Raw genomic sequence first — 25,696 nt, forward strand, 5'->3', positions numbered from 1 at the left:
AAATAAATCACAGGTCAGAATATGAAAATATTTAACCAAATAAGTAAAATTGGACAAATAAAAACAGTAAAAAGCAAGCAAGAAATAATGAAACAGTTGTTAATAAAATGGATTCTAAAATAATACAAATGGATTTGAAAAAATAATAAGGTTTATCTAAGATGCCTAAGTATTTTTTCTTTACAGAAGTCTATGACACATATGCCATGTTATATTGTCATCGAAACAATATATGATGTACAAAATCACTTGATGTTTTTGTGATAGGAAGTTTCATAAGGTGACAATTCTAACTATGTTCTCAAATGATTTATTTATTTTAAAATAATGCAAGTACAATAAATAAATAAATAAATACATAAATATTTATACTCTGTGTCTGGCTCATAAAATCTGACCTGAATACCACAGAAATCCTGAAAAAATGACATGCCAAAAGCAGTTTAGTAAACAAGTGTCATGCCAAAAACAACCGTCCCCACACGCAAGTGCGCTTTATTTTCTGGGTAATAAACATCAGTCAGTCTCTGCTAAAATATATCTCTGTTTTATCCATAAAACCGCTCAGCCCTGGAGAGAAACTTAATACAGACACTCAACGACATCAACACAAGGACTCTGAACAAAGTAAGGCCAGTTCAAGTCTGTCTGTATATCTGCCTGTCTGTTTCCGTTTTTAATAGATCTAGTTATATATTGTTCAGGCTGATGACAAATGAAGGATGCACAGATGTTGGTTTCTGAGTTTCATTGACTGTCTGGGATCACGAGTGATCAACCTTGAGGCGTTAACAAAGAGATATTTGTTATGACAGCAGCAGGAGACTCTCAGGAGCTGCTCAGGGGCCACTCGAGTCTCCAGAACTTCCTTATGCCCTGTGTCACATGATGCAGAGATGGATCCACACACACACACACACACACATATATATACTTATATATGCACAAACAAATTATTATATAAGATTAACCAACGAATGAACATGCTAATTTTGAATGGTAACAATATGCCAGTGTAGTCCAGCAGAGGGTATTGTTGGATAGAAGTTGGCAAGCTTTCCACCACCAAAGACAAAACAACACTTTATCTTTCCTTATGAGATATTATATATGATTTGAGTTCCGCATCCTTTTTAACGACAAAATGCTTTTTACAGGATCAGTTATGGTGCTTTATTTATTCGTATTTTGCAGCAGGTTAAATTCTAACTAAATAGGACTTCATTTCCCAGCATGCAACCAAAGCAGTTCCGGATTGTCTCTGAGCAGCTGCATGCTGGGAAATGTAGTCCTCATCCTTGTATTCCGTTCCTATCGTCTCCGACACGAAGGATGCCGGCCGTACACCACAAATTATTACTCAAGGAGGCTTTGCAAGACAGTCCGAAGGTAAAAATAATTTTACATGACTTTTGTTTCAATGCTTTAGTACTTATAACTGTATGGTTTTGTGCGCTTAGCGTTGCAAAACTGATGACGCACAGCGCGTAATGTTATGTGCCAGCTAATCTAAATAAAATATCGTTTTAGGTAAGATTAAGCGGAGAGTAACCTCAGCTTGTTTAGTTCACACAATTGCATGTATGATTCATTTTAATAGCTTTTTTTTTTTAATCTCAGATAAGCGCCATAGACGAGACGCATCCTGCACATTTGTTGATATGTTTATAAATATGAGAGACGCGCGTCAAACATACGTGTATCTGATGCTACAAACGCGCGTCTGACGCTTTAAGGTTGTAAATATGTTGCTAGTAGTGGAGTTGTGAATGAAGGGGCCTTGATAAGGTGTTGTTTAGGTGGTCCAACCCACTGAAGTCTGATACTGATTCATTAGACCAGATGAATCAGATATTAATATCAAATCTGAGACATCAACGTCAGGTCAGAAACAACAACAAATGCTATTCAGTTTCTACTCTGCAACTGACAGGTCTGAGGCATCAAGTGAAACACACAAAAAAACATTGTTTCATGCATTGCATTGTCTTGCAACAGGTTTTGATTATTACTGGCTATGCAAACGTCATAATTAGGCCAAGTAATTTGCATGTTATTTCATAGCTTAATGATTTACTTTATATGCAGTTATACCCTATAATGCAATGCACACCTGGCCGTTCACTTTGTTTGCATTGGAAACACACCCAGAAGTCTGTCCTGATCGCTGACAGAACACACCCAGCATGCTTCACTCTGCACGAATGCTTGTTGGGTTCATTTAGCACATCTGACACTGTGTATATGGAGAATTGTGTGCGTCTTGTGCTCATTGGCGTTTGTGTTTGCAGACGCGGTCCTTGCTCAGTGTGTTTGAAGAGGATGCAGGCACACTCACTAACTTACACAGACCAGCTGCTCCAGCACAGGTACACACACAACACACATTTCCACATTGACTTCATCAGTAAAGTTGTCTGTATTTCTAAATAAATGTTCAGTTTGTTGTGCACAAATTATCAGTGCATGCTATTTTAAAGCTAAAAGTTTGTTTTCATAGTCTTTCTATAGGATTTTCATAGTCTAACTTTCTTCACATGTGAAACAAATTTTCTTTTCTGATGATGTCACCCGGGCCACAGGGGTGTGGAAAATAATGATAACCAATAGTATCATAACATAACATTTACAGTCCAATCAAATTCCAAAGTATAAAGTCCCGTCCTACATTCATGTACTTGGAAATACAGAACATTATGAATGTTAAATGAATAATTTGAGTGTTTTGTTGTCTTTAAATGTATTTCTATATTATAAACAGAGAAAATAATTATATGAAATCTTTTTTTTTATTATTAGATGAAATCTTAATATGTTTGATTACCTGAATATAAAGTTATAATTCTAAATATGTAGCTATACATTTTAATATTTATATAAATTTGAATGTAACTATCAAACTGAATATATATATATATGTGTGTGTGTGTATGTGTGTGTGTTTAATTCTGAATGTATACAGTTTTAGGTCTCCGTATATACGTTTAAATCGTGCATATATAGATGTAAATCTGAATTTAAACTTTTTTAAAGATCTGAATGTACGTCCATCTTAATATGTAATTATTAATCTGAAAATATAAATGTAAATCCAGATATACAGTATAGTTATAATTCTGAATATATAGTTATAAATCCTAAACATGTAAACATGTAGTTATATATATGAATAGTTATAAACCTTGATTGTATAGTCATATATTTGTTAGATATAAATCTTTATTTTCACCATTTATATATTCAGTTTTCATATAATAATTTATTTTTTGGTGAATATATATATATATATATATATGTATGTATATGTATGTTAAAAAAAAAATCAATTTACAGTTTTAAATAAAATGCAATAAAAAATTGTAATAAGTTTATATAATAAAAGCAATAAAATTATCCCCTTTAAGAAGCTTGTTTTCTCACAAAGATCCCACAACATATGCATTCTAATTGTGTTATTTGTGTTATTATAAAACAAGCTCTGATTCTTCAGAGGTGATCAACCCTTTACAGCACTTTGCCGGAAGCGTGGAAGAGGTGAGAAGATGCCTGCAGTGTGTGTGTGTGTGTGTGTGTGTGTGTGTGTGTGTGACCGCAGGGTCTCTCGGTCAGAGCGAGACCATCAGTTGTGTGGCAGGTGTTCTCTCTTCTAGATTGTCTGATATTTGCCATGATCACATGACCTTCATCACTTGCCTTACACTGCAGACTTTAGATCAAAGCAGCTTGAACACAGTGTGACATCTACATTTTCTTATTCTGTCAACACAACAATATTTGAATAACATAACTATTAAAACATTACTGTTATCTCACTAGCTGAACTCTCTGCAAGCTGACCTGGCCACACAGATTGCAGACAGGATGGTGTTTCCCATGGTGCATTTCAGAGAGAAGGACCTTACTTGTACAACACTCACCTTAAAGATCATCTGCTTTCATTTTGTTTTATTATTCATTCATTTATAGAATTTATAGAATGTTTGTTTTTTTGTAATTCTCTCTGATGTTTAAATGTTTGTTACTGTACCTTCAAGATTCTTAGATCCAATTTTAGTTTTATTCTTTTTAGAATGTTTACATAAATATTTAGTTAATTTTTTAAAAGTGTAAATAATAATGATGATAATAATAATAATAATAAACTATTTAATTAACTTGTGTATATAGATTAATATTAATCTTTGTTCAAATCAACATCATATTAAATTTCAAGCAGACAGTTAAAAATTATTTTTTAATAATAATAAAATATATAATATTTATTTATATTATAATAAATATATTTTGTCTATTATATAATTAATTTACATAATTAAGTTTCTTGAACATTGATTACATTCTAAGTAAACAGATCAAATTGCTTTTTTAATAATAAAAATGTTTTAACATTTATATCACCTATTAAAATAATCAGTTTGTTATCCTTTTGATTAATATTCATATTTATAGAAATATGAATTGTTATTTTTATATTCCTCAAATCACTCCTAATCACAATCTTTGTTTAAATGCTTGTGTTACTGTACCTTTAAGGCTCTTTTTTAAATTCTTTTAAGGCTTTTTATACAGTGAATGTATGCATTTTTTATTATTGTCAAAGGTAAAATTCCTGTTTTTAATGATAAGATCCCTGAGTATCAGGTAATCAGATATTTTAAAGTGCTGTGACGTTTGTTTTTAGAGATCAGCACACTGAAGGAGATATTCAGCATCGCCAGTGATGGTATGAGGTTAAGAATATCTCTTTATTAATAATGGATGAAAGAAAAACAGTTCTGTGCTAAATGAAAACCACTTTCACCTCTTTCTGTGTCTCTGTGTCTCTCCAGAACATGAAGCTGCCATGGTGAAATATAGTCGTTTACCTAAGAAGAGAGAAAATGAAAAGGTAAATATTGATCAGATGTGTCTGCTGGCATCAATCAGAATCCAGCAGTGAGCTGTTAAATGTGTGTGTGTGTGTGTGTGTGTGTGTGGACAGATAAAAGCTGAGGTGGTGAGAGACGCAATCACTGCTTCACTCTTTCACAGAGCAGCTAGATTTGAAAGCTTTTGTGAATATCAAATAATATACTGGATGCACACTCGGGAACACACTTCAGTTTATGCATGTGGTCTAGCGGTGGGCTGTATGAAGAAGTAGTTCATATTCTCCAAAATGCTGGTCAGTGACAATATACTTCATGATTTAATTGAATTCAGTGACAAATTAGTTAAAAAATATTTGATATGATATTGAAATAATTATTTCAAAAATACTATTTGCTTGGCATTTAGTAATATTGTTAATAGTATTATTTATATACATTTTAATATGAATATTATTAATATAAACTGGATATTAATCCAGTTATTTATTGAATATTAGTATGTTTTAATCTTGTTTAAAGTAAACAAATGTAAAAATAAATTATTGTATTTCTAATGATAAAATTATTTTATTTTTAAAATAACAAAGGAAAAACTATAATTTTATTTGTTGTGGTTTTGGATTATTATTAATTTTACTTATGATTATTATTGTCTTTTGTATTTATTTTAATATTCAGTTATTTTTGAAACACCATATTATACTTAAAAAAAAGTCAAAATAATTTTGTTTTAATAATAATGTTATTATACTATTTATCTTAAACCAATAGTATTTATTTATTTTACACTACACTTTCAGGAAAAACTTTCAGTTTGTTGCTTGTTTGTTTTTTAAGATTAATATTGATATTTAAAGTTCAGTTAGTTATTCATCATATTAACTTCTCAGTAGACAAATGTAAAAAAGATTGTATTTTTAATAACAACAAATAGTATATTATTTGTATTGCTTATTAAAAATCACATAAAAATGCTACTTTGTTTGCTTTTAGGTTAATAGGAATATTTTTAATACATTAAAAAAAAGGATATATTATTTCTAGAAAAGCATATAAAATCTCAAGTAGACGCATTTAAAAATAAATAGGTTTATTTAGAATAATAACATTATTATAATACTCTTTAAACATTTTAATTTACAATATTTTGTATGCTTTTTTTATATTAATACTGCTATTTATTTTAATATTAATTGTTATTTCTTAAACATTGGTGTGTTTTTTGTCATTAAATTGTAAGCAGACAAAAAAAAGATACATATTTTTTAAATAAAATAATCATTATATTTATATTTCATATAAAAAAAAATAATTAAAAAAATGCTATTTTATTTGCTTTGTATCTTTTAGAATAATAGTTATATATATATGGATTCTTCAGTCACGTCCTAATATCACATTGTTACAGCTGCTTTTTAAAAGCAATAAAGCAATAAGACGTTCAAGGTAGTGTGTCTCACAACATCAATCAATCAATCAATCAATCACCTTTATTTATATAGCACTTTAAACAAAATACATTGCGTCAAAGCACTGAACAACATTCATTTGGAAAACAGTGTCTCAATAATGCAAAATGACATTTTGACAAACAACATCACTGATGCATGACCTCTCATGACTTTATGCCTCAATGTAAGTGTTATTTGTGTGCACGTCTCGAGTTTAACATTGAACTCTCTGTGTCCTGCAGTAAGACGGGTCTGGTGACATTAAAAAAACAAAACTAAATAATGAATATTATTAAATATTGGATTTATGTTTATGTAATAAATAACCTATATATAAAATTCTATATTATTGAATATTATATATATATGTGACAGAAGGCATATATATATATATATTAGAGGTGGGCATAGATTAATTTTTTTAATCTAGATTAATCTCACTGTGATCTTGAAATTAATCTAGATTAATCTAGATTAATCTAGATTAAAATGGCTCATTCGAATTCTGCCGAAGGCATTCAGAATATGTGTTACCCAAATAAAATTGACAAACAGTAAGTCTTTGAGAAGGGGTTTATCAAGCTAGGAGGTGAATTAGAAAATGGGCTCATCTCCTGTTTCCAAAATGGATCACAAAGTGCTTGAAAAAGATGTAGACTAATTCCACATTGCACAAGGTGCAATCAACCTAACACCTGTTTCACACCAATGTTTAAGTTTTTTTTTCCAAGTTTGTAGGTGTCAAGGTACAGAAACCAAATAATAGCACTGGATAGTCTTCAATGTAAAAATGAAATATACAATCAAACCCACATTTATTCAGACACCTTCAACATTTCTCACATTATTACAGTTTTGCTATATATATCAAAAATTATATCTGGTTTCTGAATAATTTTTGGTTTGACTGTTAAAACTACAAAGAAATTCAGTCAAGAGCAGTGAGTGATTTTCATTTTCTAGGATTAACATAACAGCAGCCAGTAGCTAAATTAGGCGCGGTCCCTTTAAGAGACCATGAACGCATCCAATATAATACACATCCCATTTTTTCCTCAACTGTTTACTTTCACTTAAGAAATAACTTACAGTTTTTTTCGAGCATAATTTCCAAGGTGGATATTTTGACATATTTTGTATGTATTTGTCGGCACAAGAGCAAAAATAAGCATGTTCAAGTGTTTTGAAACGCCTTTCTCTGCGCGAGCCCTGAACACCAGAACACCGTGGTGTTTAATTGGGCTCTTTCACATCTTTTTGTTTGTTCAAACTGCGATTTGCAATTGTTCGTTCGGATGCAGGAGGAACTTATAGGTGAACTTCGCAGAAGAGAGCTCGGTTCAGTGTCGCTGTCCGTGATACGCGTCTCTCTCTCTCGTGCGCACCTAACGGCACGCGCTACTCTGTTCAGCTTTTCCGCGTCTAGTTTTTGGATGTTTGAATCGACAAGCGGTACGGCTTAACAACACGTGAGAAAGATAAGCTTTCGTGACGATACGCAGCAGTGGCCCGTCAACTGTTTTTAGCATCTTTTTAGGCTGTCCTTTTATCAGTCAGTTATATAAAATATCAAGGTGAAAGTAATCATAGCTTGCTTAGTATAGACCCAGCTCCCAATCCAACTTTGAGAATAGATTAACGGCGATATTTTTTTATCGCCCGATAAGAGTCTCGCGTTAACGCAGCACGTTAACGGCGATAACGGCCCACCACTAATATATATACATACAAATACACACTTATATATATATATATATATATATATATGCACTGAGTGAATCCATGTGTGTGTGTGTGTGTGTGTCTTCAGGCCGTGGCGATCAGGTTGCATCAGACGGCTCTGCAGGCTGTGACGCCCATCACCAGATTTGGGAAGCGAGCAGAGGGTTCTCCTAACCCCGACCGGTACTAATATTTCATGATGATTAAACATTCATGCATTTATAGTTTATTCAAAACTTTTAATAGATCTTTATGAGCCACTGTTTAAAATCCATTGTTTTTCTCCTCCATAGAGTGAAACCAGGCGGTGTTTCCTCCAGAGAGCCTCAGAAACCCCTCGAGCCTGAGGATCTGATCGTCCCAGGAACACCAATCCAGTTTGACATTGTGCTGAGTTCCTGGACCAGAACCGAGCTGGAGCGAGGTCACAGGTCAAACACCACCTGAACACATGAAGACTTTATGAGAAACAGTTTGGCCTTTTGTGAAGTGTTTATATAAACCGATCAGTTTGTGTGTTTCAAAGCTCTGCTCTGTTTTAACCGTTTGTTTTCTGTCAGACGCACAAACCCCTTTAGTGAGACGGAGGAAGAGGATGATGATGATGATGATTCAGACACACACGGTAAAACGAGCCTGTTTCAACTCCACACACTGGGGAAGTAAATAAATCACTAGCAAAGAGAAGTACTGCTTTTTTATTTTATGTAATCACACACACACACACACACACACATATATATATTTTTATTAGATGAAGTAATTTTAATGATTGAATTATTTTATGTACTATACATTCTTCTATGTTTTACATATATTTACATATTTGATATGCATTTTCTACATTTTATATGTGTGTGTATATGTTCCTGTAGTTCAAGTGCAAAGTTTGGGGTTCGAATCCCAGGGAACACATGTTAGGAGAAAATTGTTAGCCTGATTGCAATAAAAGTCACTTTGGATAAAATTGTCTGCTAAATACAGTAATTTATTCATTTAATAATTTTTTATTTTTTTTTACCATTATTATTAGTCTATCTTTGTCTATTAATTGTTACATGTTTGGTAAATGTATATGTTTATATTTTTTTAACATATTTATAATAAAAAAATAAATTATAATAAAAAATATATATATAAAATAATGTGAGCATTAAGTAAATAACTTAATTTACAATAAAAGTATTGTAAATATTTTTGTTTACTTTTTATACCTTTTCTATATTTTAAATAGCATATATAAATTTCATAATAATAGAAAAATTAAAGTAAAAGCAATGTTACTAATAAAAAGTTAAGAATATTTTAGTGTAATATATTATAATAAATAATCGATAAACGTGAATATTAATACATATGTATGTATGTATGTAAACAGATTTTTACAAATATTTAATTTAGAATATATTAGTATATTATATTATACATAGCAATTAGAATATATTTAGTAATGTGTATATACACATATATTTACGCACACACACATTCACACAAACATATATAAATATGTGGTGAGAAATGTGGTTATTACACATTATGTTCCTAAAATAGGACAATCTTTTTGCAAAATATAATTTCTCCTTTTCCTTTTATTTTTTGGGTTCGATGGCCGTTCGGGCCAGTCACAACATCTTCAAAACGAGTGAAACCCACCTGATGGTCACCAGTACCTGCATCAGGTGCGTCCGCTGTCTCACCTCTGACCCGGACTCTGTTTCACACCTTTAGATTTATGCAGGATGGAAAATGTTTTTGTGTCTCTCAACAGATTGATCGATCCACAGACACAAGTCACCAAAATCAGTGTAAGAGTTGATTTATTAATAAGACTGCGGCCACTGAAGACAAACATCAGCGATGGCATCTCTGCTCAACAGCAGAAACATCTCAGTGTGTGTCAGTTCCAGCTGAAGGATGTGACTCAGTTTGCTGCCCATCAGGAGAACAGCAGGCTGATGGGGTTTGTCCTTCAGGGGAGCGACTGGAGTCATCAGCCCTCCTTCAGCGTCTTCACGTTTGAGAGCAACACTGAAGGAGAGAAGGTCCGTCTGAAATCATAGACCATAACGCTTACATCGCATATTAAATATCACATAAGTGCCTGATTATCTGCTGTTTCTCCTCAGATTTGTTATACGATAAACCTGGGGAAGGAGATCTCGGACGCAAAGAAGGTAAAACCACAACATCTGATGTTCAGAGATTACAATCAGCCAATTTAATGTCTGGAATGTGCTGCTTTCTTTATTATATTATATTTTGGAAATAATATAGACTGCTAACATATACAACACAAATACATACATAAATCAATAAATCACAATTAATATTATCCAAAATAAATGTTTGTGTTTATGTGATATGTTTGTGTACTGTATTTAAGAAATGTGTATATATATATATATATTACACACACACACACACACACACACACACAATACACAAACATATCACATAAACACAAATATTTATTTTGGATAAGATTAATTGATTTGAAAGGCCTTATATATTTGCATAAAATATAATCTGTAAAATATCACTGTGAAAACATATCAATAGCAATACTATACTAAATAATACAAATATTATACATGTAGTTTTTTTAAGTATTAAATGTTTAGAATACATTTTAAATATATTTATATTCAAAATTAAGAATATATTAGTATAATAATATAGAAATATAATATATTATTTTATTTTCCCCTTGTGATTTTCATGACTTGAACACCAACTCTTGGTCAGGACCCTGAAGCTCTGGCTCAGCTCATGAAGTCGATGCCGGACCAGACAAGCTGGAGTAAGAGGCCTGATCTGAACACACACACACACACACACACACACTCCTCGCAGCTCCAGACAGACTACTGAAGGAAAGACAACAGGTGATCGAGTGAACGCGCTCATTTGTTTAGCACTTACCTAGTTTTAGATGCTCCTGATGAAGGATAAAGGCTTCTTTTAACCTTTCAGTTTAAACACATTAGACATGGTTTTACAAGTTCAAGGAATAATTCACCCAAAACTGAACATTTCTTAGTTTCCTCAGCGAATGACAGAGGCTCAGTCAGGGGTACTGCATGACTCTGAATATAGAGCTTGAGTGCTGTACACAGTTTCTGTTTCAGTTTAATTGTGTGGAAAAGAGCAACTCAAGGGTTGATTTTATTTTTGGGTGTACTGTCACTTTAAGGAAAGAGTCTTTTATTGATTCAGTTAGCAATGTGATTGTCATTTACACTTCATTAGAGTTTAAAATCATTTCCTAATGTCAGATGTTGTTTTAGCTTTTTAAATTATAGTTTATTCTGTTGATTATGATACAGGAAAGGTTTAGATATCTCACACTTCGTTATCACCTCCATCAAACCTGAACATTTGCACTTTCTTTCTTCCTGTTGCATCTGAAATGTTAAATGCCGATTTTCATAAGCATCAAGCTGCCATTACACTTTAATCGTGATGCTGTTTATAATTACGTCTTGCAAAGCCTGTGTGAAAACCAATTTGCATACTAGCAATGATTTAGTATGCAGTTTTAAAATATGCATTAATGAATGCTAATACTGCTTAGGAAAATACTTTTGTGGCGTTTTTGGTAAAATTTCAAATGTATGAACAAATGTTAATGGATAGTTTTCCCAGAAATGAAAATTTGCTGAAAATGTGTTCACCTTCAGGAGATCCAAAATGTAGATGAGTTTGTTTCTTCATCAGAACAGATCTGCAGTCATTTGTGAACTGAAGTAGCCTGGTAATACCAGACTCTGCTACTTCACTTTGCTTCGTAGACAGAAGCGAAATGAAATTGAGCGGAAGTAGGAAGTCTGACGTAGTCAGGCTAGAACTGAAGGGTTTAACTGTTGAAATCCAAGTTCCTGAAAGTTGTTTACTTTGTGACCATTTCTAGCTTCCTTTATGAGTCCTGAGAACAAAATCTGAAAATTAAATAGTTTATTTTACACATCTCATAGCCTGTGTGGAGAAAAGCATCTGTGCACACATCACGACAGGAAACACTGAACAGCATCACTACAGAGCAAAACAGATTTGAGTTTGTCACTGAAAAACAGCTACGAGCAATCGTGGTCGATGGTTATAGACACACTGACACGACACTAAAGCAGCAGGTCAGAGGTCACTCAAGAGTCTTTGTAGTAGTTATTGAGGTTGATCCGCAACAGGAAGTCCTCCAGATGGGGCTGATAACCTTTATCCACCAGTTTGGTCACCACTGCAGAAAATACAAGCATAAATACAGTCATTCAACATTTATTTTTTAATGCTCTTTTTTTAAAATGATTTTAAACTGTAAAACAGCCTCTTTATAAACAGTAATTTGAACTACTATTAAAATATGACTGTTCAAATTTACAGACTTGTTCAGTAGTGATGATGTAAAACTAAGTTGCTGTATACAAGAACTCTTGACTGACATTAATAAAAGAGTTCAAGAACAGATAAAATACTACAGAGGAGTAGGATATAGATCCTTTAGAGCCGTTTCATTACAGGTCTGAGCATCCTGATGCTACATTTGGCGGGCATGAATCTCTGAACAAGCTGCATTTGTGATGACTTTGTTGGCAACAATGCAGTATTTATTTAGCCAGGTTTTTCAAAGACTGCACCGTCTGGTTAGTTTCACAGCGGCTGCTTTTATTGAGCATATGACAGCAGTAATAAAGAGAGAGTGTCATGTGGTTGGTGGTTTAATTCTCCACAAAAAAAGATGCCAATTGATTTTACAAGTCTGAATTATAAATGAGATGCTCAGTGTGGATGGGCTGAAAATGATAAATCTGTTGTAATGTTCTGCACAGATTGCCAGGCTATTCAAGAAAAAGGGTATGAATTAACAGTTATAGACAGGAATTAATCACAGATCATGCTAATAAATTAAATGCTAATAAATTAGGTTTGACAGTTTCTTTTTTTTTTTTTTTCATGGAACCGTAAAAGAAACCCATCAGTAAATATAAAACATATACTTTTGATGTTAAGAAAAGTTCTGTTAAAAATATTTAGTGTGTATGTGTTTATCTATCTATAAACGATATATAAAGCGTATATTAACGCTTTTAATTGCATTTAAAATAAAAGTTGTTGTTTACATAATATATGTATGTTAACTGCCTATTTATTATGTGTATATAAATATACACATACAGTATATATTTAGAAATTATTTACATGTATATACATTTATATTCTTATATTTTATACTATCTATTAAATATATAAAAAACATTTTCTTAAATATATACATGCCTGTGTTTGTAATTATATATGCATTAATATACACACATATACATTATGTATTACATATAATTACATTATGTATTATGGAAACAAAAACTTTTATTTTGGATGCCTTTAATCACGATTAATCATTTGACAGCCCTAATATGTGTCTGTGTGTGTATAATATGAATGTATATAAAATATATTTTTTAATGCTAAGAAAATGTTTCTATAAATATTTTAATAGAAATAAAAATATTTCTATATTTTAATACTTTATCTTTTCTATAGAGCTTTCAAAGATTTTTCTTTGCTTTTTAAATCTACTTGGTACAACAACAACAAAAAAAGGAAAAATGTATAATATTATTATATGTATTATTATACGTATATGTATTATATGTATAAATATTGCTGTATATAGTTGATATCAGGTTGTGGTGACTGTATAGGCACACATCTGTCAGTATCTGGACGGGCAGGTGTGTGACGCTCTTATCTTATCGTTCAGTCACAGAACTATGATCATTCGGGTCAGGAGCAGCTCACCTTTGAACAGGAAGCGGGAGTAGTATTTGAAGGTGTTGTAGGACTGCTGCATGGCAATGAAACTGGGATGCACCGGCTCCCCCTGCTGGAGCTCCCACGGCTGCGCAATCAGCTGGCCGCGAAACTTCAGGATCAGACTAAAGATGCTGTGGATGATGTTCATGACCGGGGCAGCTTTCTCCGTCAGCAAACCCCTGAGAGAGTAAAAAAAAACCCATCCCAGCTTCATCTCCTGCTGTAGATATCTGTAAACGAACAGTGAATGTGTCATGAGTGTGTCCTCACCTGAAGATGGCTCTGTTGAGGTATTCGGCGTGTGTGCGGTGGATCGCGTCCAGGTCGTTGGCGCTGCTCAGTTTGTGTGTGAACTCGCTCCAGGACACCTGAAGGATCTGGTTAGCGATGTAGCCCTGGATCACCTTCACAAAGTGCTGCATCTCGTGTCTGTAGAGCTGCAGCTGATGAAACTGAGCGGAGCGACCGGCACCTTTCACCAGCGCTGAGACACACGAGGAGGACATGTCCATGTAAAACGGTTCAAGAACCAGGTCGGTGTAATTTACAATTAAATTAAACCAAGCACAATTACAAAAATTGTAATTGTCATTTTTGAGTTAAGGCATTTTCTTTTTTTGTGATTTATTTTTGATGTACAAGTTATTTATATTTATATATAGTACTATTTTTCTATATTATTTTGAAGCTTCATAGATTTTTTTCCCCCAAATATATAAATGTAATGTTAATAAAAATGTTTGTGAAAACATACGTAAACAATTCATTCAAATCTTCCCACCAACTTGGTTTCAAATGCAGTCTTCCCACTTGCAATGCAATGCATTCTGGTATTGTGTTACCCATGAAAGACACCTTAAATTTTGTCCTAAATGAATTTTATATTTTTATATATATATATATATATATATATATTTAGATTATGTTTATAATTCTGCAGCCTCCTGTTTGGGACAAGCCTTAAAGCCTATGTAGATCTGTATGAAACCATTATGACTGATTTAAAAACTGTAAATACAGGTGCTGGTTATATAATTAGAATATCATCAAAAAGTGGATTTATTTCACAAATTCCATTCAAAAAGTGATACTTGTGTATTATATTTATCCACTACACACAGACTGATATATTTCAAATGTTTATATCTTTTAATTTTGATGATTATAACTGACAACAAAGGAAAAGTTCAATTCAGTATCTCAGAAAATTAGAATATTGTGAAAAGGTTGAACTGACTTATTGAAGACACCTGGTGTCACACTCTAATCAGCTAATTAACTCAAAACACCTGCAAAGCCTTTAAATGGTCTCTCAGTCTAGTTCTGTAGGCTACACAATCATGGGGAAGACTGCTGACTTGACAATTGTCCAAAAGACGACCACTGACACCTTGCACAAGGAGGGCAAGACACATAAAAAAGGGAAAGGATTGTGAAACAAAACCCGTTCAAAAATGTGGGGGAGATTCACAAAGAGTGGACTGCAGCTGGAGTCAGTGCTTCAAGAACCACTACAGACAGACGTATGCAAAACATGGGTTTCAGCTTCGCATTCCTGGAACAACAGACAGCGTCAGAAGCGTCTCGCTTCAAAAAGGACTGGACTGCTGCTGAGTGGTCCAAAGTAATGTTCTCTGATGAAAGTAAATTTTGCATTTCCTTTGGAAATCAGGGTCCCAGAGTCTTGAGGAAGAGAGGAGAGGCACACAATCCATGTCACTTGAGGTCCAGTGTAAAGTTTCCACAATCAGTGATGGTTTGGGGTTCAATATCATCTGCTGGTGTTGATCCAAGGTGTTTTCTGAGGTCCAAGGTCAACGCAGACGTATACCAGGAAGTTTTAGAGCACTTCATGCTTCCTGCTGCTGACCAACTTTATGGAGATGCAGATTGCATTTTCCAACAGGACTTGGCACCTGCACACAGTGCCAAATTTACCATTACCTTGTTTAAGGACCATGGTATGTTCTTAACTGGCCAACAAACTCCTCTGACCTTAACCCCATAGAAGATATATGGGGTATTGTGAAGAGGAAGATGCGATATGCCAGACCCAAGAATGCAGAAGAGCTGAAGACCACTATCAGAGCAACCTGGGCTCTCATAACACCTGAGCAGTGCCACAGACTGATCGACTCCATGCCACGCCGCATTGCTGCAGTAATTCAGACAAAAGGAGCCCCAACTAAGTATTGATTTCTAAAAGATTTCTAAAAATCCTTTCTTTGTATTGGTCTTAAGTAATATTCAGTTATAATCATCATAATTACAAGAAATAAACATTTGAAATACATCAGTCTTTGTGTAATGAATGAATATAATACAAGTTTCACTTTTTGAATCGAATTAGTTAAATAAATCAACTTTTTGATGATATTCTAATTATATGACCAGCACCTGTATTTTCATAACCAGCAAATGAGACTAAAGACTGAATTGGACACAAAACATACTTATCTGTGTGCAGAGTTTCATAGTTTTACGCAGAAAAAAGAGCGACATCTCACCCGTCCTCTTGAGGTGAAACCAGACGTCTCGGAGGGACCACACCATGTGTTTGAGCTGCAGCAGGAAGGAGAAGAGTCTGTTGTATTTGTTCAGACAGCTGTCTGTGATGACGATATTCACCGGCCAGTCCACCTACAGACAGAACGAGAGAGAGATGACGAGAATATCACATCAGGATCTGAAGAAATGAACACAGTGGGCATCTCTTGACCTTGTAGCGGAGCTCCAGACAGTTCAGCGAGTCTGGTGCGTGAGGATGGAAGATCTCCGGGAGGTATCGCAGAGCGAACGTGAAGTGAGCCGCCAGCTCGCTGTCGCCGTGAACGCTGTACTGTAAGGCCTTGTTGAGAATGGAGTTCAACACCAGCGGGGTCAGCAGCTCACCGGGCGTCTGACCACTGCCCAGCTGAACACACACAACACGACCATAAGCATTGCAGTAGTATCTTTATACATACATCACATGAACTCATTATGCTGCAAGGTTAGTTCAGCAAGAGGCATCAGGTTATCTTTCTAATGTTTAATTTGTCATTTTTAATCAGGTTTTGTAGAAAAAAAAAATTGTTCAGACCTTCTCAAAGAGCTGATCGCTGAGAGAGAGGGCAAACTCTCCATCCTCCATTAACAGAAAATGCCTGAGTGTCTCAAAGTGCTTCTCCACACCCAACTCCACGAAGAAATAATCCACCACGGCCTTGTTTACCATAGACACACTGAGAGAGAGAGAGAGAGAGAGAGAGACAGAGACAGAGAGAGACACAGAGAGAGAGAGAGAGAGAGACAGAGACAGAGAGAGACACAGAGAGAGAGAGAGACAGAGACAGAGACAGAGAGAGACACAGAGAGAGAGAGAGAGAGAGACAGAGACAGAGAGAGACACAGGGAGAGAGAGAGAGACACAGGGAGAGAGAGAGAGAGAGAGACACAGAGAGAGAGAGAGAGAGAGAGAGAGAGAGAGACACACACAGAGAGAGAAACACAGGGAGAGAGAGAGAGAGAGAGAGATAGACAAAGAGAGAGAGAGAGATTCAAATGTATTTGTTCTTGTTTTTTGTTTTTTTTTAAGGGATTTCTCTGTTGTTTACAGTTTACATTAGGCCTGAGGCATTAGGAACTGATTTCACAATTCAATTTGGATTTCGATTTTAATCAAAAAAACATATTTCAGCTGCAATGTAAACAGCCCTGAGTACATTATCCCCCAAATTATCAATGTAACTAATTTTTTTTTAAACATTACATTTATTTATTGGTCAATTATATATATTTTTTCATTTACATTTTTTTTATTAGATAATGGTTTTTTTTATAATAATAATATATATATATATATATATATATATATATATATATATATATATATATATATGATTTTTTCCCCTTACTTTTTAATGAATACATTAATAAATTAATACTATATATTTAAGTACAGATTTGAACATAGAAATATAGATATAAAGATAGATATAAATAGTATATAAAACTTTTAGTAAAAGTACTATTAGTACTATTTTAAATATAAAAAATATAAATAAAAATATTTTTTTTACATTTGTATTTCAACTTTAGTACATTGTTAAACTAAATGAAAAAGAGAAATACTCTCTTTGCAACTACCTGAAATAAGTTGTTTCAATATTTTAAGTTAACATTTATTGTAAGTAACAAAAATGGTTTTAATCTTAGTTTCACTTTAAGTTAAATACAATAACCCTGATTCAGACCAATAACTTGCCTCACAAATTCAAAGAACTGGCTCATAAAAATCATTTGTCCTTGAATCTTACTGTACAAATTCATTCTGTTTGTTTTGCACTGAACCAACTAGGACTCCTTCATCCCAAAGGTATAAATAAAAATATATAAAATAAAGTGTTTATTAAATTTAGTTGGATGCCTTATACGAAATGCTGAGATTTTAAAAGCAAATTTGCATAGTTCAAATACAGAATGTGTTAAATCAGAAAATAAATGTACATACTGTGTAATCAGTGGTGTTGTAACGGAGTGTTTCATGAGAACAGGAAGTGGCATCATCTCATTGAGCTGAACAGCAGAGATGTCAGTGGCCCTGTGCAGAGACGGATCTACAGGAAGGCCGTTCGGACCCCGTGTCACCTGCAGCAGCAGCTCAGAGTCTGGAGCCGAAGCTAGAGCAGGAACGACAACACTAACCTCTCAGTTTCTGACTAAGAAAGAAAGCTCTAGTGGTTCATGATGGAGGCAGACGGTCCAGTACTCACTCATCAGGCCGTACGAGTCCTGGTACTGCTCCACTTGGTACTGTGAGGCTAGGCTGAGAAGATAACGATCCTCTGGACTCTCTTTAGGGGACAATCCCAGTCCCAGAGCCCAGGCAGACAGTCCCTGGTCCAGGGAGAACAGCTCACTAGGGGGCGCTGCTTTACAACATTACAAACACAAACGATAGGAAACCATTAACCCCAGTGGATCAAAACAGACATCAAAAGTAGGGATGTTCATTTTAACCACCGTTAAGAATTTTGACCGATTAGTAGAATCAGTTAAACAGTTTAAAAAGTTGTTTATTTTTTTGTTCATTCATTTATCAAAAAAAAATGTAAAAATATTTGCTGCATGGTTAAAATATGCTACACATATAAAAAAAAAAATTATGTAAGTCACCTATAATAAGTTGCATTTTATTATTTCATTCAGAAATATGCCTATTGCCGACTTCAAATGTTTACAAACATTATAATAAACTTTAAACATAGGCTATTTAAGGTCGCATCACATTACCTTTCATTAAACACTATTTAAAAAAAAGAATAATAAAAAAAATAAGCCTTTAAGAAGTTATAGCAATATAAACGACAAGCCAAAATGAATACATTTAGGCTAAAACTATTTTTTTTATTTATTTAGTAAAAATATATTTCTAGTATAGGCCTATTTATTAGTTTTATTAATTTGTTACACACACACACATACATACATACATATATATACATACATATATATATATATATATATATATATATATATATATATATATATATATATATATATATGTGATATGAAGACCATGTGAGTCCTTATGTTCTGTTTAATTTAATATTTATTTGATTTAATATATATTTCAATTCTAATTCAAAATAATCTTGTCGTTTCACGGGTTAATAATCGGTTAACGAGCATCGGTTAGGAAAAAATAACAGAAATTAACATCCCTAATCAAGTGACCTAAAAAAAAAAAAAAAAAAAAAAAATATATATATATATATATATATATATATATATATATATATATATATATATAAACACACACAAACACACACACACAAACCATTTTTTTAAAGAGAGGTACTACAGGTTAATAGGCTAAAAATTTACCTTCATGTTTTTTTGTCAATAACTTATAATTTTTAATATTTTCTATAGTTTTTTTTTGTTTGCAAAGTTATTCTTAAATTCTAAAGGTTTTTAAAAGTAGTTGAAGATGCTAAATATTTATTCCGTAGCACCTGCTGTTAAGTTTTTTTTTTTTTTTGCAGCAGCAGCAGTCTCACCCTGGATGTCATGGTTGGCTGGATTCTCTGCATCTTCTGATGTTCGGTCAGCATTGAATGGTGGTCTGCCACCGTACAAACTCCCTGGCACCACCCCACCAACCATGCAGCCCATACCCAGAGCAGAGTCTGACGAATGCCCGTAGCCACCGCTGTAAAGAGAACTGGGTCGAGTGGTCCCACGAACCACACACCCGATGCCCAAGGTGGACTGTGAGGAATGTCCATACGCACTGCCAGGCAATGGAGACGGTTGAGGATGTACGCCTGAGACAACACACCCGACTGTCAATGTGGAGTCAGATGCATGACCGAAAGAGCTGCCAGATTGAGGAGTGTATAATGGGGCAGCATCGGGCATTGCACAACCCACTTTAAGGGTGCTGTCAGAGGAATGACCATATTTGCTCCAACGTGGCTGAGAGGAGGCAACATCTGACATAAATCCACCCACCTTTATATGGGCGTCAGAGGCATGGCCATGAATATTAGCGGTGTGGATGGGATTAGTCACTTCTGAAACATGTTCACCAACCCTTATATGGGCGTCAGAGGCGTGGCCATGAATATTAGCGGTGTGGACGGGATTGGTAACTTCTGAAACATGTTCACCCACCTTTATATGGGCGTCAGAGGCGTGGCCATGAATATTAGCGGTGTGAACGGGATTGGTCACTTCGGAAACATGTTCACCAACCCTTATATGGGCATCAGAGGCGTGGCCATGAATATTAGCGGTGTGAACAGGATTAGTCACTTCGGAAACATTTTCACCAACCCTTATATGGGCGTCAGAGGCGTGGCCATGAATATTAGCAGTGTGGATGGGATTAGTCATTTCGGAAACATGTTCACCAACCCTTATATGGGCGTCAGAGGCGTGGCCATGAATATTAGCAGTGTGGATGGGATTAGTCATTTCGGAAACATGTTCACCAACCCTTATATGGGCATCAGAGGCGTGGCCATGAATATTAGCGATGTGAACGGGATTGGTCACTTCGGAAACATGTTTACCAACCCTTATATGGGCGTCAGACGCGTGGCCATGGATGTTAGGTGTCGAAAGAGGATTGGTCACCTCAGAAACATGTTCACCAACACCTATATGGGCATCAGATGCGTGGCCATGGATGTTAGGTGTGGGAATAGGAGTGATAACCTTAGAAACATGTTCGCCAATCCTTATAAGGGCATCAGAGGCCTGGCCATGGATGTTTGGTATGGGAAGAGGACTGGTTACCTCTGAAACATACTCCCCAGCCCTTATATGGGCATCAGAGGCGTGGCCATGGATGTTAGGTGTGGGAAGAGGAGTGGTTACCTCTGAAATATACTCGCCAACCCTTATATGGGCATCAGAGGCGTGGCCATGGATGTTAGGTGTGAAAAGAGGAGGGGTTACCTCTGAAACATACTCCCCAACCCTTATATGGGCATCAGAGGCGTGGCCATGGATGTTAGGTGTGAAAAGAGGAGGGGTTACCTCTGAAACATACTCCCCAACCCTTATATGGGCATCAGATGCGTGACAATGGATGTTAGGTGTGGGAAGAGGAGGGGTTACCACTGAAACATGCTCGCCAACTCTAATATGGGCATCAGAGGCGTGGCCAGAGACATCAGAGGAGGATAAAGATGAGATCAGTGCTGGATCAGGATCACGGCTGTTATTTCTCATATCAGAATCGGACTCTGACTCATGGAAGCCTCTGAGAAGATACACAGATTGTTCTTGCTCTGGCTGAGAACAGTGAGAGGGCTGGCTGACACTCTCACAGGACTTGGCTTCCTCTGTTGGCTCTTGGGCGGCTTGCTTTGGCTCTGAACCTGTGCTGGCCGCCGAGGGCTCTGTTCCTGTCTCATCTCCAGTCGGTTGTTTTTCTGTACACTGGCTATCGCTCTCTGCCTCACATGTTCGCTCCTGAGTGGTTTGTGCAGGGGTGTTTGACTCAGAGCGGATTGGGCCCTTGATCTGCCCTGAGGCAGACGAGCCTCCCAGCTGCACAGAGCTCTGTGAAGGGTGTCCATGAACACTAGCCTTCGGCTGACCTGCTGGCACCTCTGGAGTGAACTGACCCCGTAGGAAGCTGGATTTGGATGCCCGTGCATATATATTAGCAACAGGGACAGACTCCAGGGATTCTGAAACGTTTTCACCAAAGCATATGTGGGAGGTCAATGGGTGTGGCTGGTGTGGGTGGGGTTTCTGAGGGGATTGCAGGAGGTTGGATCCAATGTTGTGGAGGGCCTGGGTCATGGCACCACTATCAGTGACGTACGGAGGCTTCGGGAGGAAGTCAGCTACGTTGATTCCTCTGATTTATGAGATTGAGTATCACCAATGGCAGGAGAGCAGGGAGGAGCAAATGATTCTGTGAGAGGATTCTGCTGCTCAGAGAGCTGAGGTAAAATGAAAACAATTAAAACAGAATTGGAGTAGGTTGAATTTATTATGTTATAGATGAGTATATTTAAAGAACAACACACAGACCTCAGAGTGTAGTTGTGGGGATTGTAGCATTAGGGATATTTCTGGAGGGGGGCCCTCCTGACCTAAAGGAAACTTCTCCAGAAGAGCCTGAACATAAATCATAGCACCTCAGAGATAAAGATTTCCCTTTATCCATCACTTCAAAATAGTAAAAATTAAAAATCACTAATACAATAGCAAAGTAAGAAACTAAATGGGCACTAAACATCTATTAAAAAAAAGCAACAGATATAAATAAAAAAATAACATCTATAAATATAAATATAACAAAACAAAAAAAACTCTGAAGCATGATATCAGACCTGTACATTCTGTTGTTCTTGCTGCAGGAAGTTCACTCTGCGCTCGTCGAGTTTCATCCTCTGCACCTTCCACATGGCTTTGAGCTCTCGTCTCGCAGCGGCTTCTGATAACTGACTGTACTGAGTGATCAGATCCATCCTGAACACAGAAAATACATCATTTAATAAATGGCTTTGATCACTCTGGATATTTGAGTCCTTTTATAAAGTGTAACAGTGCAAAAAATCCTATTAATTCTCTTCACAGTGAAACAGATTTTTATTTATAATATGAACTTTTCAAGACAGACCTACCATGAGATCTGAGGGCGATACAACAGTATATAAATCTAAAACTCAGTGCAATTTCAACTACATAAAAAAAGTCTTTATTTGCCAAATTTTAGGTGTAATACCAACAATTTTAAAGCGAGATACGCAGTCAAGTTGTTTATATTTGTATGTTTGAATATTATCAATAACAAATTAAGTTTAGTCAATAGTTTTACAACTGGTTTTCATTGGATTATGTCATTTGCAACGCGCTCTAGGATGAGCAGTTTATAAAAAAGTACACAATCTCGTACCATTGTCTTTTTTCGTAAATACTTCCAATATTTTAGTGTTAAGATTCATCTTAGAACTGCTTGTTTTGGTTCACGGCTCAGAATGCTTTACTGAATAAATTGCTCAAATGCATGAACGGGAAATAAACTTCCTGTGGGCGGTCACTGCTGCACTGCCCTACGGCCTCAGCTTCAATCACTCTTTTTTCGGATGGTTAGTGTATGCCGCCCACCGTGCCCGGCGCTCCAGCTGCTCCTCGAGGGCCTGCAGCCTCTGCTCTCGGTCTCTGAGCTCTCGAGCGTAGCTGAAATCGTCTTCCTGCTGCTTCCGTCTCACAGTACTACGCCACTGAAACCACATCCACACAAGTTAGAACCGCTGAAGATGGTTTTCCTGAAGGGTTATTAATATGCTCCTCACCTCCTGGTCGAGCTCCAGCTGCTGTTTCAGCTCTTCAAACCGCTCTCTCTTCTGGGCCTCCTCTGCCAGACGCTGCGACACCTGGTGACCTGCAGGGGGCGAGAGCGAGAACAGTGGGGCGTCAGCTGGAAGCCCCATTCATCTGTCTCTGTGGGGAGGAATTCTCTCTCGTTAGTTGTCCTGATAATTAATACTTGACCTCTGCGAGGAGAACAGCTGCGTGTCCTCCTTATACACAAAAAAAAAAACACTTTTTATTACACATTTCAGTGTTAGTTTCTGTTATTTCAGTATTTAATATAAATTAAACAAGAATGAAAACTTTCCTTAGTCATTTAATATATTTTTCCTAAAAAAAGTGTTTTAGTAGTTTTTTTTCAGTACTTTAAGCAATTTTAATGTATTTTTTGTCATTTGTTTTCAGTATGTCTATAGAGTTTTACTTTTAGATTATTTAATTTAGTACTTAATCTAAATGTGCATAAGAAATTTGAGCAATTTGATCATTCTGACATTTGTATTTGTTTTTTAAAACTATGTATAGTTTTTTATTACATATTAGTTTTATTTATTTTAGTACTTGTATTTTAGTCATTTTTAATAAATGTAGTCATTTTATTGTGTTTTTGTAATCATTTTTATTTTTTGTCTAGCATTTATATATAGTTTTATTAGGTTTCAGTATATTTAGTTTTAGTTAAAAAAAAAAAAAAAAAATATATATATATATTATATATATATATATATATATATATATATATATATATAAAAAAAATCCCTTGGCAACTACATGAAATAAAATACATTAAGGCCTGGTTACACAGACAGGGCTTAAACTAAGGCAGGATCAGGCCATAGTTATTTTTCATAAACATGCCTTAGAAAACATTTCTGCTGTGCATCTTGAGAGAAGACAAAGGCACTGATATATTTTAAGATCAGTAAGTGCAAGTTTTCTTTCAGTTGACACAGCTCAGACTTATATTTTAGTATGGGACTAGGCTTAAGCCTCGTCTGTGAAACCGGGCGTTAATGGTTTTATTTCACTTAATATTTCAACAGAGAACAATAAAACCCTGTTACATATGTCAGATGTTCCTGTCTATATGACGGCTAATCAGCAATGTGTTTGACTCCCAAATGGCTCACTCAGCGTGAACCTGCAGGCCCACAGAATGTCCCATTTTCTCATTTTATAATTTAGAAGGGTGATATTTGTGACAGAGAACTATGAAGACTATTGTAGCTGGACAGAAGCTGCTAACAGCATCAGGCGCGCGTGTGTGTGTGCGTTTTGAAGGCACAGATTTCTGACCTCTGATTCTCTCCAGGGTCTTGGCCGCTGTCACTCTGACCTGGTTAATGAGCTCCTGTCGGGCCTGTTCAGTCCGCATAGCCTGACAAAACACAAGTTGTAGAAGAAAGAGACAGACACACAAAACAATAAAGCAGATTTCATCCCAGGTCAGAGTGCCCTGATCAAACTGGGTAAATGAACCAGCTATCGCTCGACTCTCCACCATTAGTGCTCTGAATTCATACTGGACAATAAGCTAACCTAAAAAAAAAAAAAACATCAATAGTTACAATACAACATTTCAAAAACATCTCTACAAATGATTCAATCAGCATGATGACCGGTGCAGTACCTTCTCCTCCCTGCTGATGGCGCTGTGCCTAGCGATGGTCTGCATCCGTCCGATACACCGCACAGTCTCTCTCAATCTCCTCTACTTCCTGCAGGGAAACGTCACAGCGATCCTGGGCACTGGCACATCCGACCAGAAGATGTAGTGCTGTTTAATGAACAGATGGAGATGGACGGGAATTAATTGTTGTAATTATACCCAGTAAAATGTATCTTTAATTTTAAAATTTACTTTCAGCAAGGACACATTAAATTGATCAGAAGTGACAGTAAAACATTTATAATGTTATAAAAGCTGTACTGCTTTTCAATTAATCAAAGAATCCTGGATAGTGTATTACAGTTTCCACTAAAATATCCAACTGCTTTCAACACTGATGAAGATAAAAG

General features: G+C 35.5%; 2 pseudogenes; one reads left to right on the plus strand and one right to left on the minus strand.

Annotated features, from left to right (window-relative positions):
* Window positions 1-1,332: 1,332 nt before the first annotated feature.
* LOC113086546 (DCC-interacting protein 13-beta-like) lies at window positions 1,333-11,986 on the plus strand (annotated as a pseudogene).
* LOC113086547 (gamma-tubulin complex component 6-like) lies at window positions 11,984-25,454 on the minus strand (annotated as a pseudogene).
* Window positions 25,455-25,696: the final 242 nt, after the last annotated feature.

Source organism: Carassius auratus, unplaced genomic scaffold, assembly GCF_003368295.1.
Source record: "Carassius auratus strain Wakin unplaced genomic scaffold, ASM336829v1 scaf_tig00043299, whole genome shotgun sequence".
Classification (NCBI taxonomy): Eukaryota; Metazoa; Chordata; class Actinopteri; order Cypriniformes; family Cyprinidae; genus Carassius; species Carassius auratus.